General features: G+C 47.4%; 1 protein-coding gene across 1 annotated transcript in view; it reads right to left on the bottom strand.

Moving 5' to 3' along the window:
* LMX1A (LIM homeobox transcription factor 1 alpha) overlaps positions 1-14,659 on the bottom strand; it is a gene marked incomplete at its 5' end in the record, with an annotated part of 150,996 nt that overhangs the window by 61,619 nt on the left and 74,718 nt on the right. The gene's annotated exons all lie outside the window — the stretch shown is intronic.

Below are 14,659 nucleotides of genomic sequence, written 5' to 3'. Positions count from 1 at the left end.
CCTTGGACTCCCTACTTCTTGACTCCCTTTCAGTGAGAAAAATAAAATCCCTTTTTAATTAACCCACTGTAGTCAGGATACAGTTATATAAAGCCAAGTATTTTGAAGGACTTCCTCATCCCATCCAAGCTCTATCTAGGGCAACTTCTCCACTTAGACACTAGACTTCACCACTTCCAGCTTACTCAAAAGCTATGTCATATATTTTCCCTCTCTGTAAACATTTTAATATATTTTTTAAATTTCTCCAGTGTTTGGAAAAAAATTATCCTTCTTTTGATCCTACTTCCTCTACCAACTATGTCCTAATTTGTTGACAAACTTCATAGAAAAAATTCAAAAAGAAATTACTTCTGTTTTCTTTTTTTTTAAAACAAATTTATTTATTTTATTTATTTATTTTTGGCTGTGTTGGGTCTTCGTTGCTGCGTATGGGCTTTCTCTAGTTGCAGTAGGGTGGGCTATTCTTCGTTGCAGTGCATGGGCTTCTCATTGCAGTGGCTTCTCTTGTGGAGCAGGGGCCCTAGGCTTGTGGGCTTCAGTGGCTGTGGCACGCAGGCTCAGTAGTTGTGGCATGCAGGCTCTAGAGCGCAGGCTCAGTAGTTGTGGCGCATGGGCTTAGTTGCTCTGTGGCATGTGGGTTCTTCCCGGACCAGGGCTCGAACCCGTGTCCCCTGCATTGGCAGGCAGATTCTTAACCACTGCGCCACCAGGAAAGCCCCTACTTCTGTTTTCTATCTCCAGTTCCTCTCCTTCTACTCTCTCTTATGGCCAATCCAATCAGGCACTTATTCTACTCTTACTAACAAAACTTTCCTGTAAAAGTCGCTCATGGCCTCCATATTTCTCAGTCCTCATCTCACTCAGCCCATCAGCAGCATTTGACACTGGGATCACTTGGCTTTCAGGACCATTCACTCTCTGGTTTTCTTCCTATCTCACTGGTCACTCCTTCTTGGTCTTCTTTCTAGTTTCCCTCATCTCCCTAACCTAGAAATATTTCATCCCCTTCTCTGTCTAGACTCATTGTCCTTGGTGATCTTATCCAATCTCATTACTTTAAGTATCATGTATCTGCTAAATTACTTTGAAATTTCTATCTCCACCCCAGATCACTCTCCTAAATCGAACTTATATATCCACTCAATATCTTCACTTGGATTTCTAATTTCTAAATCTCAAACTTCAAACTAAAGTAGAATTCCTGATCTTTTCCCACCTACCTCACCCTGACTCAAATCTGCTCCAACCAACCACAGTCTCCACTCTTCTGTTGATGAACGGCACCTACATCTTTCCTGTTGCTCAAGACAAATATCTCGTAATCATTCTTGACTCCTCTCTCCCACACGCCTCATATTCAAACTGTCAACAAGCCATTTCTGCTCCACCTTGAAAGTATAACCAGAATCTGATGACTTATCTCCATTACTCCCTCTGTGGGCCGTGCTTCCATCATATTTTCCCTGGATTACCTCAACAGCTTCCTAAATGGACCACCTGCTTCTTCTTGCCACCTGCCAGGTTGATTTTCAACCCAGAAATCAGGGCGATCCCATTAAGAACTAAATTAGAGCATGTCACTCATCTGCTCAAAACTTATTCCCATTTTATAGATGAGAAAATAGAAGCTTGTGAAGGTTTAAGTAATTTGCCCAACTTTACACAGATAATCATTGGGGGCAGGGGGCAGGATTCAAATCAAGTCTGCCAAGGCTAAAACCCACCAAAGATCCATTGTATCATTGTTTAACTTAGCTCTGAGGGCTGCCTCATCAAATGGTAGGATGGTACCTTACAAATGTAGTCTATGTGACTACAAAGCAATGCTTATCAACCACCGTTACCAACCCAAGCTCCAGATAAGGTAGAGGTAGATGAATGAGGTTCACCTACACCTATATTGCAATATCAGTCAACTCTACTGAAATACTATACCTAGAAAGGAAAGGCCAGATGTTGCCCTCCACTTCTTGAGAGAGAGAGCCCAGGCTCTGAGATCAAAGGCCCAGGCCAGGTCTAACCCAGAAGAGCATCAGCCTTGGAACTTGTGTGAGAAACAAGCGAGTGGGAATTGGGGAAAAACAGAAAAGCCAGGAGGAACAGTGGCGAGTGTGAAGCACCAGCCAACAAACCTCCACCCCAACCACAATATTCGTGTGCAAGTCTGGGATATAATTTTCATCTTGGATGCCTTTCATATGGCTCTGCTCCCCACAGCCAGCCCCATTCAGAGGATTAGAGAACAGGGACAGACATGAGGAGCTAAAGAACCACAAAAATCTCTGTGAAACAGGATTCCTGGCTTGGAATCACAGTGACCAGTTATGTGTACAAGTTATGTGGACAGATGTGAGTGCATACACACACACTCCCTTAGATTGGGGATCCAGTTCGGTTTCATAGCAGACTACGGCCAGAAGTTAAAAAAACATAATTTATAACAACCCCTCCCTACCATGGGAATAAATAATGACCAGCTAGGGTGTCCCCAAGCCAGAGGAAGTCTTGAAGGGAACGTGAGCTTTTAGGGGTGTCTCCGTTCCACTTAGGGCAGTGAGCTCTCAGAGTCTATAAGAAGGGATCAAAGGGAGGATGGTAATAAAGTAGGCCACCACTTCCCTGCTTCTCAGAGACTCCGGGTTCCCAGGTAGAATTTTAAGGACAGTTAGGAATTTGAAGACCAGTTCTTCCAAGCCAAAACCTAAGGCTGGAGGGACCTCGTGCCGGTGACAGGAGAAATGCCTGCCTTCAGTACTGGGTGCTAGGCAGATTACTTCAACCAGGCACAAAGACAGGGGTTTGTGTTTCATTTGGGCAAGGGAGTAGGCAGAGGAGCTTTCGCGAAGATGCCTCTCAAAAGGCCTGTAGACCTTGCCCCAGTCCACCAGGAAGAAGGGACTTCTAAGGAAAAGGCAAGAATTATTTTGCACTTGAACATGAGTGTTTCTCTGAGCCCTGCTTATTTCTCCACTGTGAGGAAGGAGCTGCATATACTGGCATCAATCTCCATCCCAACTGTACCAAGAAGAGCCGCACGGGAAGAATATTTGGTAATTGTTCTTGTCACTGAAACATATTGCTACCTAGACTATAGTCGTGGGCTGAATCCCTCTAAGAACAGGTCAGTAGCCCCGCGAAAAAAGAGTTCTTTGTCCAAACTGCAGCCATGGGAGGGGAAGAGAAAAAGAGGGGGAACATACACCACAACACATCTTCACCAACCAGAAAACAACATAAAGGTCATGACCGACTAATTTATGGCCACGCCTGGGGAAAAAATAATGAATTTTGCAGCATTCCTCACAAAGGGACACAAGGTCTTCACAACTTGCAAATATTGAAAAGGAAGTTGGGAAACTCAAATTATAGATCCTTATGGAAAAGGTTTTATTCACACATATAACAAATAACTGTGTAGTGCCTACGATTCTAGCTGCTGATATCGAGGCACCATTCTAGGTGCTAGAAATATAACAGTGAACAAACCAAGCAAAATCCCAGCCCTTGGAGTTTACATTTGATTGAAAACAAACAGACACCAAATAGAATGTCAGATGAGTGCAGTAGATTAAAAGGAAGGCATACAAGAGGATGGGAAGCGTGCCAGGGTGAGGAGTTGTAATTTTCACTGAGTAGCTGATGTTTGAGCAAAAATCTGAAGGGGCTGGTGAAGTAAGTGAGCCTTACCACTACCTGTGGGAAGAACCTTCCTGGCAGAGAGAACAGCAGGTGCAGAGGCCCTGGGGTAGAAGCAGGAAACAGCATGGAGTCCAGTGTGGCTGGATGATGTGGGCAAGGGGTAGAGTGGTAAGAGTTGTGACTGGAGAAGTTATGGGAGAGAGGCTAGATAGGCCACAGAGGACCTTGCAGATGACAGTGGGGACTTCAACTTTTCCTACAGAAGCCAGTGGAGGGTGTTTTGCAGAGGAGTGATTTGCCGGATGAAGTTTTTCTTTTCCTTTTTAATTTATTGAGGTAAAATTCACGTAACATATTTCAAAGGGAACTATTCAGGGGCATTCAGTACCTTCACAGTGTTGTAGAAGCACCACCTCTATCTCATTCCAAAACATTTCCATGACTCCAAAATGAAACCCCTAACACACTAATCAGCTTCTCCTCCCTCCATTCTCCCCTGCCCCTAAACGTGGGCAACCACTAATCTGTGTTTCGTCTCTACTGATACCTTTGGATATTGCATATAAATAGAATCATACAGTATGTGTCCTTTTGTGCCTGGCTTCTTTCACTTAGCATGTTTACTAGGTTCATCCACGTTGAAGCATGTGTCAGTATTCCATTCCTTTTATGGCTAAGTAATATTCCATTGAATGGATATACCACACTTATTTATCCATTCATCTACTGATGGACGTTTGGGCAGTTTCCACCTTTTGGCTACTGGGGATGATGCTGCTATGAACATGCATGTCCATGAACTTGACTGGGTTCCTGTTTTCAATTCTTTGGGGTATAAGGATGAAGTTTTAATGGGATAAAGTTTTAATGGGATCACTGTCAGTGCTGTGTTGAGAGCTATGTGTAGGGAGGGGAAGATCAAAAGGAGGAAAGCCAATAGGAGGTTTTTTAAATATTCCAGGTAAGAAGAGACAGACACTGAGAAGAAGTGACCAGGAGCCAGGGGAAAGAACAGGAAAGTGCAGTGGATGCCAAGTGAAGGGAATGTTTCAAGGAAACAGGTGGGATGAAACCCATCCAGTGCTGCTGACAAGTCCAGGAAGATGAGGACTGAGCACTGACCACCTGGCTTAGCAATGTGGTGAGGGAGGGTGGATGGCTGGGGGAGGGGTGCAGTGGAGTGGGGGACATGGGGACACAGGGGTAAACAGCTCTTTCAAGGAGTTTTGTGAAATAGCACAGAGAAAGGGAGTGATAGCTGGAGGGGGATATAGGGTCCAGGATGGTTTCAATGGTAGTAATTACGGAATGTTTGCCCACAGGAATTATGTGATATGAGGGGAACCTTCAGGATGGACGTCAGAGGTAGGGGAGACATGCTGGAGCAACATCCAGCTGAAGGAGTGGGTATCCCATGGGACCCAGCACACACATGGAGTAAGAACTGGCCTTAACTTAGAGCGAGGTGAGCCTCCTGGGTGCTATAGGTAGAATTCTCACAAAGTCATACTGAAAGGAGCCCAAGTCTGGACCACTCTGGATTGTTTGATCTAATCAAAAGCAGAGCCAAGCTTAAGTCAAAACCACATAAATCAAAGCACTAATATTTGGCAATGAATATGCCAAGTAATTTTCCTTTTTTTTTCTTAAATGGGACTTTTGAGGTAACTTTTATTTTGACTGATTGCTTGGTTGATTAAATGACAATTGATAAAAATTGGCCTTTATTAATTTTTTTTGCAATTGTAGTTTCTTTTTTTAATCTAATTTAATTTAATTTTTATACAGCAGGTTCTTATTAGATATCTATTTTATACATATTAGTGTATATATGTCAATCGCAACCTCCAAATTCATCCCACCACCACCACCATCCCCCCTCCCCACTTTCCCCTCTTGGTGTCCCTACATTTGTTCTCTACATCCGTGTCTCTATTTCTGCCTTCCAAACCAGTTCATCTGTACCATTCTTCTAGATTCCACATATATGTGTTAATATACAATATTTGTTTTTCTCTCTCTGTATGACAGTCTCTAGGTCCATCCATGTCTCGACAAATGACCCAATTTCGTTCCTCTTTATGGCTAATATTCCATTATATATATGTACCATATCTCCTTTATCCATTCATCTGTCGATGGGCATTTAGGTTGCTTCCATGACCTGGCTATTGTAAACAGTGCTGCAATGAACACTGGGGTGCATGTGTCTTTTTGAATTATGGTCTTCTCTGGGTATATGCCCAGTAGTGGGATTGCTGGGTCATATGGTACTTCTATCCAAGTAATTTTCCTTTGCCTCAGATCTACACTTCTTGTGATGCTCTTGGGCTAACGTTAAAGCCACAGTCATGAATGGTGGAGCAGCTGGCTCAAGAGCGAGTGCAGAGACTGGATAAACCAAGCCCTGCACGTCACACAACATGCAAAATACTGAGGCCTTAGGAATGGCTTTGAGAGAGATTGTTACTGTCTCAGTAGGATTGCTAGTAAATATTCCCACATCTACTGCAATATGTACAAATAGGAAGTAAGGTGGAAGGGATGCTAAATGTCTTTTTGTAATATAATTTAAAGGGAAATGATAGTGTAGGGGGAAGAGCACTGAAAGGCATGAGTTTGAGATCCCACTCTACCACTTACTATCCGCGTGACCTCAGTCAAGCTAACTAATTCTCTGAGCCTGAATCTCTCAGCTGTAAAATGGGGTTAATGAAAACCACGTCACCAGTTTTCAGCAGCAAATGAGGGGATGTCACTAAAAACGGTCTGCAAAACAGTCCACGTACCAGGTTTTATGTACATGTACATAGCCTGGTTTGAGCTATCTAGATGTGCTTCATATGTTTATGAAAATTTTTGAAAGCTATTGCAAAGACCCTATGACAGGCAACAAGAATCTCTAGAAGGGAGCCGTGCTTTCTATATACTGGACCCAAAGTCGAAGAACAGGACAGAGAGAAATCCCCAACAGCTCAGGTGTGTGGCTTCTTCAAGAGCCTAGACTCATCACCTCATCCCTGGCTAAGCCACCAGAGGCTCACCAAGAGCTACCCAGGGATGGATCTCCTGTTTCATCATTTACCCCCATTACCTCTTTAAGCACACGTCAGTCCCTTGGAGGGTTTGAGACAAAAGAGGGTGAGATACTCTCGACTCTCAATTTGGAGACTGGCTCCAGAGGGTGTTACCTGTCCCAGTGCTGAGAGCAGGGCTACATGGGAATACCCTGCTGAGAACCAGCTTCTCAAAGGCCTGCTTGTATGTCCATCCCCACACTAGAGACTGCCGGGTCAGAGTTCAGCAAACTAATAGAATAAACGTGGGAACTGTCCCGCACCGAAGGACATCAGGATTTCAGCCCCACTAGACACCTCCCCGGGCGACCCTCCAGGTCAGCACTGCCCAACAGAACTTTCTGCAATGATATAAATGCCCTATATATGTGCTATCCAGTATGGTGGCCAGGAGCCAATTTCACATGCTCCTAGAGAAAGTATTAAGATGCTTGAAGGTGAGGCAAAAGCAGGAATGTGAAGACCCTGGTGTGTTCTTAGTCACAGTTGCATCCTGCCCCCTCAACTATGTGGCATGGCTTCTGTCTTCTCAGCAAACGAAAACCTGCCCGGCCTTTAAGGGTCAGCTCATGCCTCAAGCACCGCTGTGAAGTCATCCTTGCCCATTCGGCGCTCTCTGTGGCTCATGTGGGTACACTGAAAACAAGAGCTACAGAAACTCACAGAAGACTCAGGAAACTTCCAGTTGGGGACGATCAAGGCAGTATTCTCCAAAGAAATGATGACTTAAACGAGAACCTTAAATAATCAGTAGAAAACCTGAACGGCCTGTCACAGTGTCATACATGCCAAATGGAGACTCTAGAGTGAGCTGGGATGCAGAGACAAAAAGCCCAAGGTGAGGTAAGCAGGTAAAAAAGTAGACTAGCTTGACTGCTACCTGCTTGGCACAGAGGAGTATCAAGAGATAAAAGATGAAATGTGTGTTTCCTGCGAGATGGGAGGCCGTCTCGAGCCAGAGAGAGAGGGCCTTGAATGCTAAGGAGAGTCTGACCTCTATTTCATAGGAAACGGGAGTCCACACGTTTCTGAGCAGAGACAAGCAGCGCCGTAGGAGGAACTCTGTCAGGCCAGTATGCAGGACAGATGCGAAAGAATCCTGGGGAGGCGTGGACTACTGCCATCTCATATCCCACACACTTCTGTTTCCCAGGAGTGACTTCTCCCCTTCCAGCAGTTTCGAGCCCAGTGACCCTTGCCTTTTCTGCCAGTGGAGGAACACCACAGCAGACACCGTTGGTTGCCTTCCCAGTCACCACTTCTACCTCACTAAGGGAACCCCAATGTTGATGGGCAGCAATGTACCCCGTTCCAGGGATAAGTCGCGAGTAATCTTAGCCAGGCAGACCAATCTCTCCCCGTTTGCCGGTGACCAACCTGGGGGTGGGTGGGTATGTGGCCAAAGAGATATAAGGGGAAGTCTGCTGGGGACTTCAAAGAAAGATTTTCCTCTCAGAAGCAGACAACGAAGAAAGCTCTAGTCCCAGCCCTTTCCTTCTCACTCTGGGCCCTATCTTATGAGGATGTGAAGCCACCTTGCAGGCACTGGGTGACAAGCAGGACAATGAAGTCAACACACGGAGGACAGAGGGTAGGAATTTGGAGAGAGGTTGGATCCAAACCGTGGATGACACAGTTGAACTGCCAAACCAACACAGAAATGCATCCCTCCCAATTTCTGGTTAAGAAAAAATCACTCTCCCTTTGGTTTAAACCTACAATCATTCATTTTCACGTTACTTGCAGCCCAATACCTACTAAGTCATAGAGTTCACCTGGGATTTGGTCCCAAAGCTGACCTATGTTTTCTATCGCATGCCAATCAAAGCCTGTGGATCCCGGCAGGACGGCCAGACGGCAGAAGGCACAGTGTTCCAAGAGCACAGGAACCGGACAGTGGCCAATACTGAGAAGCAAGGGTCACTAAGACCAGCGGCTGCTGACCCCGTCGTAAAAAGGAAGAGAACCACACTTTACCCTGCTGCTGGGCAGGTAGAAACACCTGGAAGGAAGAGGCTGCACCAAGCCAGAGGGAGGGCTCAGGGCCCCAGCTGACCCATCGATGACCACTCAGTTCACCAAGCGACTCCGTGCTGTAAACCGAGTGGAAAGATTCCACCCACCAGCTCGGCCCGGGGCGTGACAAGCTGGGTGCGTTCCCTGCCAGACCCTCACTGCCTATCATGCTTTACGGACGCAAAAACAAATTCCACATATGTTAAAGTTAATTGCAAACATTTGCTGCTGAAGAGGACTCCATTTTTCAAGAGTCCTGGGAGATCTGGTTACACCGGTGGCTGAAGCGTCAACCAGCCTCATTCACTCATCAGAAGCAGCAGGGCCAACGTGAGGGTGGCAATCAAACTGTGGAAAGGACCCTCACCCACTCCTCCCTCCCCTGCCATCCAGCCTGTCCCCGCCTCCGCTGGGCTCAAACAAGTGCATACCCCAGGCCCAAGAATGTGCAACAACGCTCACCTCCATCAGCACAGATGGAAAACCACTGTGGGGGAGTTGGAAGGACTGGGGCTGCGTGGGTGGGGAGAGGTGATGGCAGGAAGGGGCGGAAGGATGAGGATGGCCTGGGAAGTGAGCTGGCTGTGTTCCATCGTTCGGTGAGCGATGAAATAAGAGGCACAGAGAAACGCAGAAGCCCCCAGGAGGCCCAGAGCAGTCAGGCTAGCTTGTTAGGGGCCCGCCTGGGGATATGATCGATAGTTATTGATGGTGTGGTTCAGGAAGACGCTAGTGAGGGTGAGCCTGGGGCTGACAAGGCCCTCAGCAGTGAATGCAGCCTAGGGAACTCCCCAGAGTGATGGCTGTGAACAAGGCAGGACTTAGGTCTTCCGTGAACATTCTTCTATGGCCCACGGAGAGGTATTTATAAGCACATCCCTGGCGGCACGGGGAGAGGAAATAGAGGACTTTCTACAGCTCAGCCTATGCACGGCACCCACATTCCCATCTGTCCAGGGAGAAGCACTTCGTGGTTTGGACTTGCACCAGCCCAGCTGGAGACACGAGGTGGGAGGAGCCACAGCACTAACTGCTCTGGCGCAGGTAAGAGCACCCCTGAGGGTGTGTGGGGAGGATTCTGTGCACTAGCCACCCAGGCAAGTCCAAATGTGCTGTGTCCCGCTGATGGAGAACCCTTTGTGAGCAAGCTCTTGGAGGAGGGATGTGCAAAGCCATCACCATCCCTGAGTGACCTGTCATGCCTAGGGACTCCTTCCCCCGCCCTTTACAAAGGATGAGTAGCATGTGTGGTCTAACGAAGGGAGCCTGCTTGACGGCTTCCTAGGAACCCAATACCACCCAGAAGCCCCTCCTAACAGCAAGTCCTGAGATAATCTGTGTCCATACAAAGACCATTCATCCAGCAGACACAAACGTGCCATCGACTCAAAGGGGCGAAATTTTTCACGAAAGGCAGGTCAACCCATCAGGGATCCTTCGGACCCTGTCCACTGAGGCAAATCTCACCTTCCCATCTGGGCTCCCATACAATGAGCTCCTAATTCTGCTATCTTGTCTCTCCTGATATGAACGTTGCCCCCACCAAACACATCGCATCTTATTACGTACATTATCGTATTTGTAATAAATATGCATTTATTAAGCACCCACTGTATTGAGTCACTCCATGTGATGAGTATCACAAAAACGCAGATTGTTCCTTACACAGGGAAGTCTAACATCTAGTTGGAGGTTCAGAGCACAAGCATGAGCAAAGCTAAGTGATGATACAAGAGTTAAATAAGATGAGGGTGCAAGAAGACGTTCAATGGATTGCTGAGCACACATCTGGCACCTCTGGGAGAAGACACAGGACCACAGAGCGATGCCACAAGGTAGCACCACGTGAAGACAAACAAGCACTAGCAAGTCACACTCGCTGAAGCTTTACACGCCCAAGACACTCCTCAAGGCACTAGATGAAGTCATTTATTCATCATCACCACCCTGAGTCAGACACAGTGATCGTCCCCATCTTACAGACTAAGCAACCGGGCACAGAGAGGCTAAGTGAGCGTAATCTCATCCTAGCCTGACGGTGACGTACCTGCCCTGAGTCCTGGGCAGTGCACACCTGCCTGGTTTCCTGGAATGACTTTTTCTCTCTTCTCTACTTTTCAGGTCCAATTGTGGCCTCCCCTGGCCATCCTCCATTCCCATCCTCAGGACCTCTACACACATATGTATTTATACTTTCATCTTCATGGTCTAAGAACACTTTACGCATCTACTTTGGTCTATGTCACTGAATTTATAACTATCAGCTTATATCTGTCTCCCTCACTACACTGTGTCCCTAGAGGAACAATATTCCTTTTTTTTTTTTAATCCCCTGTACATAGCATAGTACCTAGCCATGTACAGTACAGTAGGTACTTAACTGTTTGTCAGACTGAATTAAAATGAATTGAATTGAACTAACATGGGATTTTGGTTTTGGGGCATAGAAGTCAGGGCTGACTGCTGATTCTCTCTAAGAACTGAGAAATGACCACGCTGCCCTTAGCTAATCCACCTTCCCAGAGCTGGACTCCAGGGGTGAGTATTTACTGCAGAAATCAGAAGTGGCAGCAGGACTGATGGATGGCCACCACGCTCATAAAGAGCTGTGGGACGGAGTCTCCAGCCACAGCCTCAGGGCTGCTAAGTCCCTTGAAACTTTATAGCATTGTTGCCATGGCGGTCACGGACGTAACGTGCCATGGAGGCAAAAAACTGAAATTCCCCTAGAGGTGAAACACTGGTGGGAACCCATTCACAGGCAAGAGTGCGTTACTTAACCTCTCTGAGCCTCAGTTTCCCTATCTGTAACGTGGAGATGGTAACCTGCCTCATAAGCTTGTTGGCAGGATTTAATACAACAATAGAGAGAGAGCACACTAGCTGAAGCATAGTAGGCCTTCAATAATTGATAGCAATTCTCATTTCCTTACCTGTTGTTAGGAGTTCTAGTATCCTTTCACCTTGCCAGAGTGAAGCGTCTTGGGTCTCAGTTCAGTTTTTAATTTAAACACACTAGACCAGGGTTTGTAGGAACTCTGGGGTTAATGGTGGAAGGAACCCTATGGTTTCCAATCAGCGAGCCTCCGCATGGATCAAACACAGCCAGACTGACATCTGAAACTGCCACTGAAGAGCTACAGGACTCAAGTCCTCCCAATCTCAGTCCCAGGCTGGGCCTCTACCAGGCAAGTAATTTGCTTCTAGGTGCCCACAGTCACTTGTTTGACTTGGTTGGTGAATACACTAAGGGAAGTTATTCATTAGCAAGTGTGAATAACAGTCCCACCCCCCCCCCCCCCCCCCCCCCGAACAAGCAGCAGTCTGGGCTCTGCTAGAGAGAGCCCAATGCAACCGCCCATTAGCATTTGTGAGCAATACCCCAGGAAAAAAACGCCAAAGGATGTCACACTAAACCTGACGGGGGTGACAGCGGTCTCCTCACTTACAGGTGACTTCTAACCACATCGAAGTACCTTCCTTCACATATACCCCTGCTAAGGCCCCTCCTCTGCGCTCAGTATCACGCCCTGAGAATGCATTTTCTGATTCTCCTCGCCAAACTTCAACTCCCCGGTCACAGTCTATCTTGGAAAACCCTCTCTGCCTTTTCCTGCCCTTCAAGAGGTCTTTAATGCTAAGACAAGTCCCTCTTTTTCTGATAACAAGAGCCTGCCGGCATTTTAAAATCAGACCCTTGCTGATGAAGAGCTCTTGAAACATAAAAAGATTCCAGCCAGACTGTGCTGCCCAAGAGGCAGCTGCCCTCCGCCCTCCCCCATGCAGTCTTTGGCAAAGCCTGGCCCCAGCATGCAGCCGTGGGTCCCAGGAAGAATCAGCACTTGTAACTTGATGGGTAACTTAAAGAGGATGAATGGCCAGTGGTCCCACAACCATATGCTCGAAGCCAGGGTGAACACAGGACTCAGAACTGGAGGGTATAACCACTCTCTCCTGACTTCGGCTGCTCAAATCACCTCGGACAATGTTATTCTACATTTGTCATGAAAAGCAAAAAGATTTTTAAAGTGTGACTGATGACAGCCTTCCTTGGTTGAAATAAACTCCTCAGCTCTTAAGAGAGTGGTTGGAAAAAAGCATTTACTCATGATTGAAAACGGAGGATGATATTAGTAAGATATCGCATGTGAGCGCACTTTACAAAGGACGTGGGAACTCCATACACATCATTTGGTGCCGTGAGCGTTCTTGTTGGTAACTCCAACTGACAGCAGGAGAAACAGGGCACTGAGCAGTAGAGAGATATAGAAAGGTAGAGGTAAGGGCCTCCACTGAGCCCAAGATGTGGGAACTAAAATCTTTAATCGGACAAATTCAAGGCATGACACAACTGTGTTCATGATTCCTAGCAACGTACGGTGAGGGTACGAATGAGCTGCAAGTAGGGTGCAATCGTGCAACAGCTCTGGGACCCATATTCGACTGTTTGGGACAGGAATGGGGGGTGCCGGGGAAGGGACCTGCAGGGCTCATTGGTGAGAGCTGCAAGTCAAGTCGGGGTGGAGTGGCCAGTTTGCTGGGGCCGTTGGAATCCCAAATGCTGGGCAGGGCTGAGTGGCAAGACGCTGGCGACAGGAGGAGGTGGGGGTCAGAAAGGCTCTGTGGGTGGCACGTCCACTCGATGAAGTTGTCTTGGCATCTGCCCATCCCTCCACTCTCCGCCAGGGCTCAGAACCAGGAGTGCCAGCTTCGTTCGAGAGGGCATCTCTGCCGAATCTTCCGCTCAGGAAGGGGCATTCCAGGGCCGTGGCAGCGTCTGGGAGACTGTTCAGGGGCTGCAAACAGGGTAACCACACCTGGGATAACGTCACTCATTGGGTCTTCTTCATCTCACACTCCCTCTCACCGTGGGCAGGTGTATGTTCGGATCAGAGACGGATCTAACGTGGGTCGTCACTGCTCCACGGGAATCTTTCAAAGCACCCGGCTGCCAGGAATACCCAAGTCCTCCTTTGCTCCACCAGCCCTCTTTGGGCTTCAGATTCCTGGAATCTGCCTCCCTCCATCCACTGTGGCCACAGGAAGGTCTCATCCTTCTGCTGCGTGCACCCTACATCCACCCTCCACGGCACCCCACAGCACCTAAAATGCTTCCTGCTAGAATGGCAGAGAAAGAATGGGATCTGTTGTTCTTCAGGGCAAGAATCCAGCTTCTTCTGATTGGTTGGGTGACATAAGTGAAGAAATAACTAGGATTCTTAGTCAGGGGTCTATGACTGGGCATCAGGAGGTCTAGGAACCCCCCAGAAATTGTATGGTTTTGTGTGTAGGTGCTTAATGCGAATTTCTGGGAATAACTACCATACCCAATGTCAGTTACCATGCACGAGTTGCTATTCTAAAGGCTTAACCCAGAGCAGCTAATTTAGTCCTTACATAGGAGATACAAATTGCTTTCATCCTCCATTTAAAGATGGGGAAACAGAAGTACCAAGAGGCTAAAAAACTTGCCAAAGTCACAGAACCAACCAGCGGTGGAGCCGGGATTCAAACCCAGGGCTCTAGCTGCAGAGCTCCCGCTCACGAAACCACCTTGCCTTACTGTCCCAATTTACATCACATTCTCAGAGAGGTCCATAACCTCACCACGCTTAACTGTCTTGGAGGCATCTAGCTATCAACATCTAGCATGTGGCTGTGCCCTGTTAGTTTTTGTACGCCGAGAATCTAGCACGGCGCCTGGAACCCAGGAGACACTCGGCAGCCACGCTATGAGAGAAGGAAAAGTGACGATCATCCAGGCTCTCCTTCAGGAGGTTTCTCCTGCCTTTCAGAGCAACCTTTCTCACATCCCCTCACTTCTTCCCGGCACCTCCATCACGCCAAGCCCTTCATCAAACACAGGAGTTTCCCTGCCACAGGTGTTCTCTCTCTGCCCGCTTGCTGCATCCTCTCTCTTGCTG

Source organism: Grampus griseus (assembly GCF_964374135.1).
Source record: "Grampus griseus genome assembly, chromosome: 1".
Classification (NCBI taxonomy): Eukaryota; Metazoa; Chordata; class Mammalia; order Artiodactyla; family Delphinidae; genus Grampus; species Grampus griseus.
This window is presented reverse-complemented; position numbering and strand designations above follow the sequence as displayed.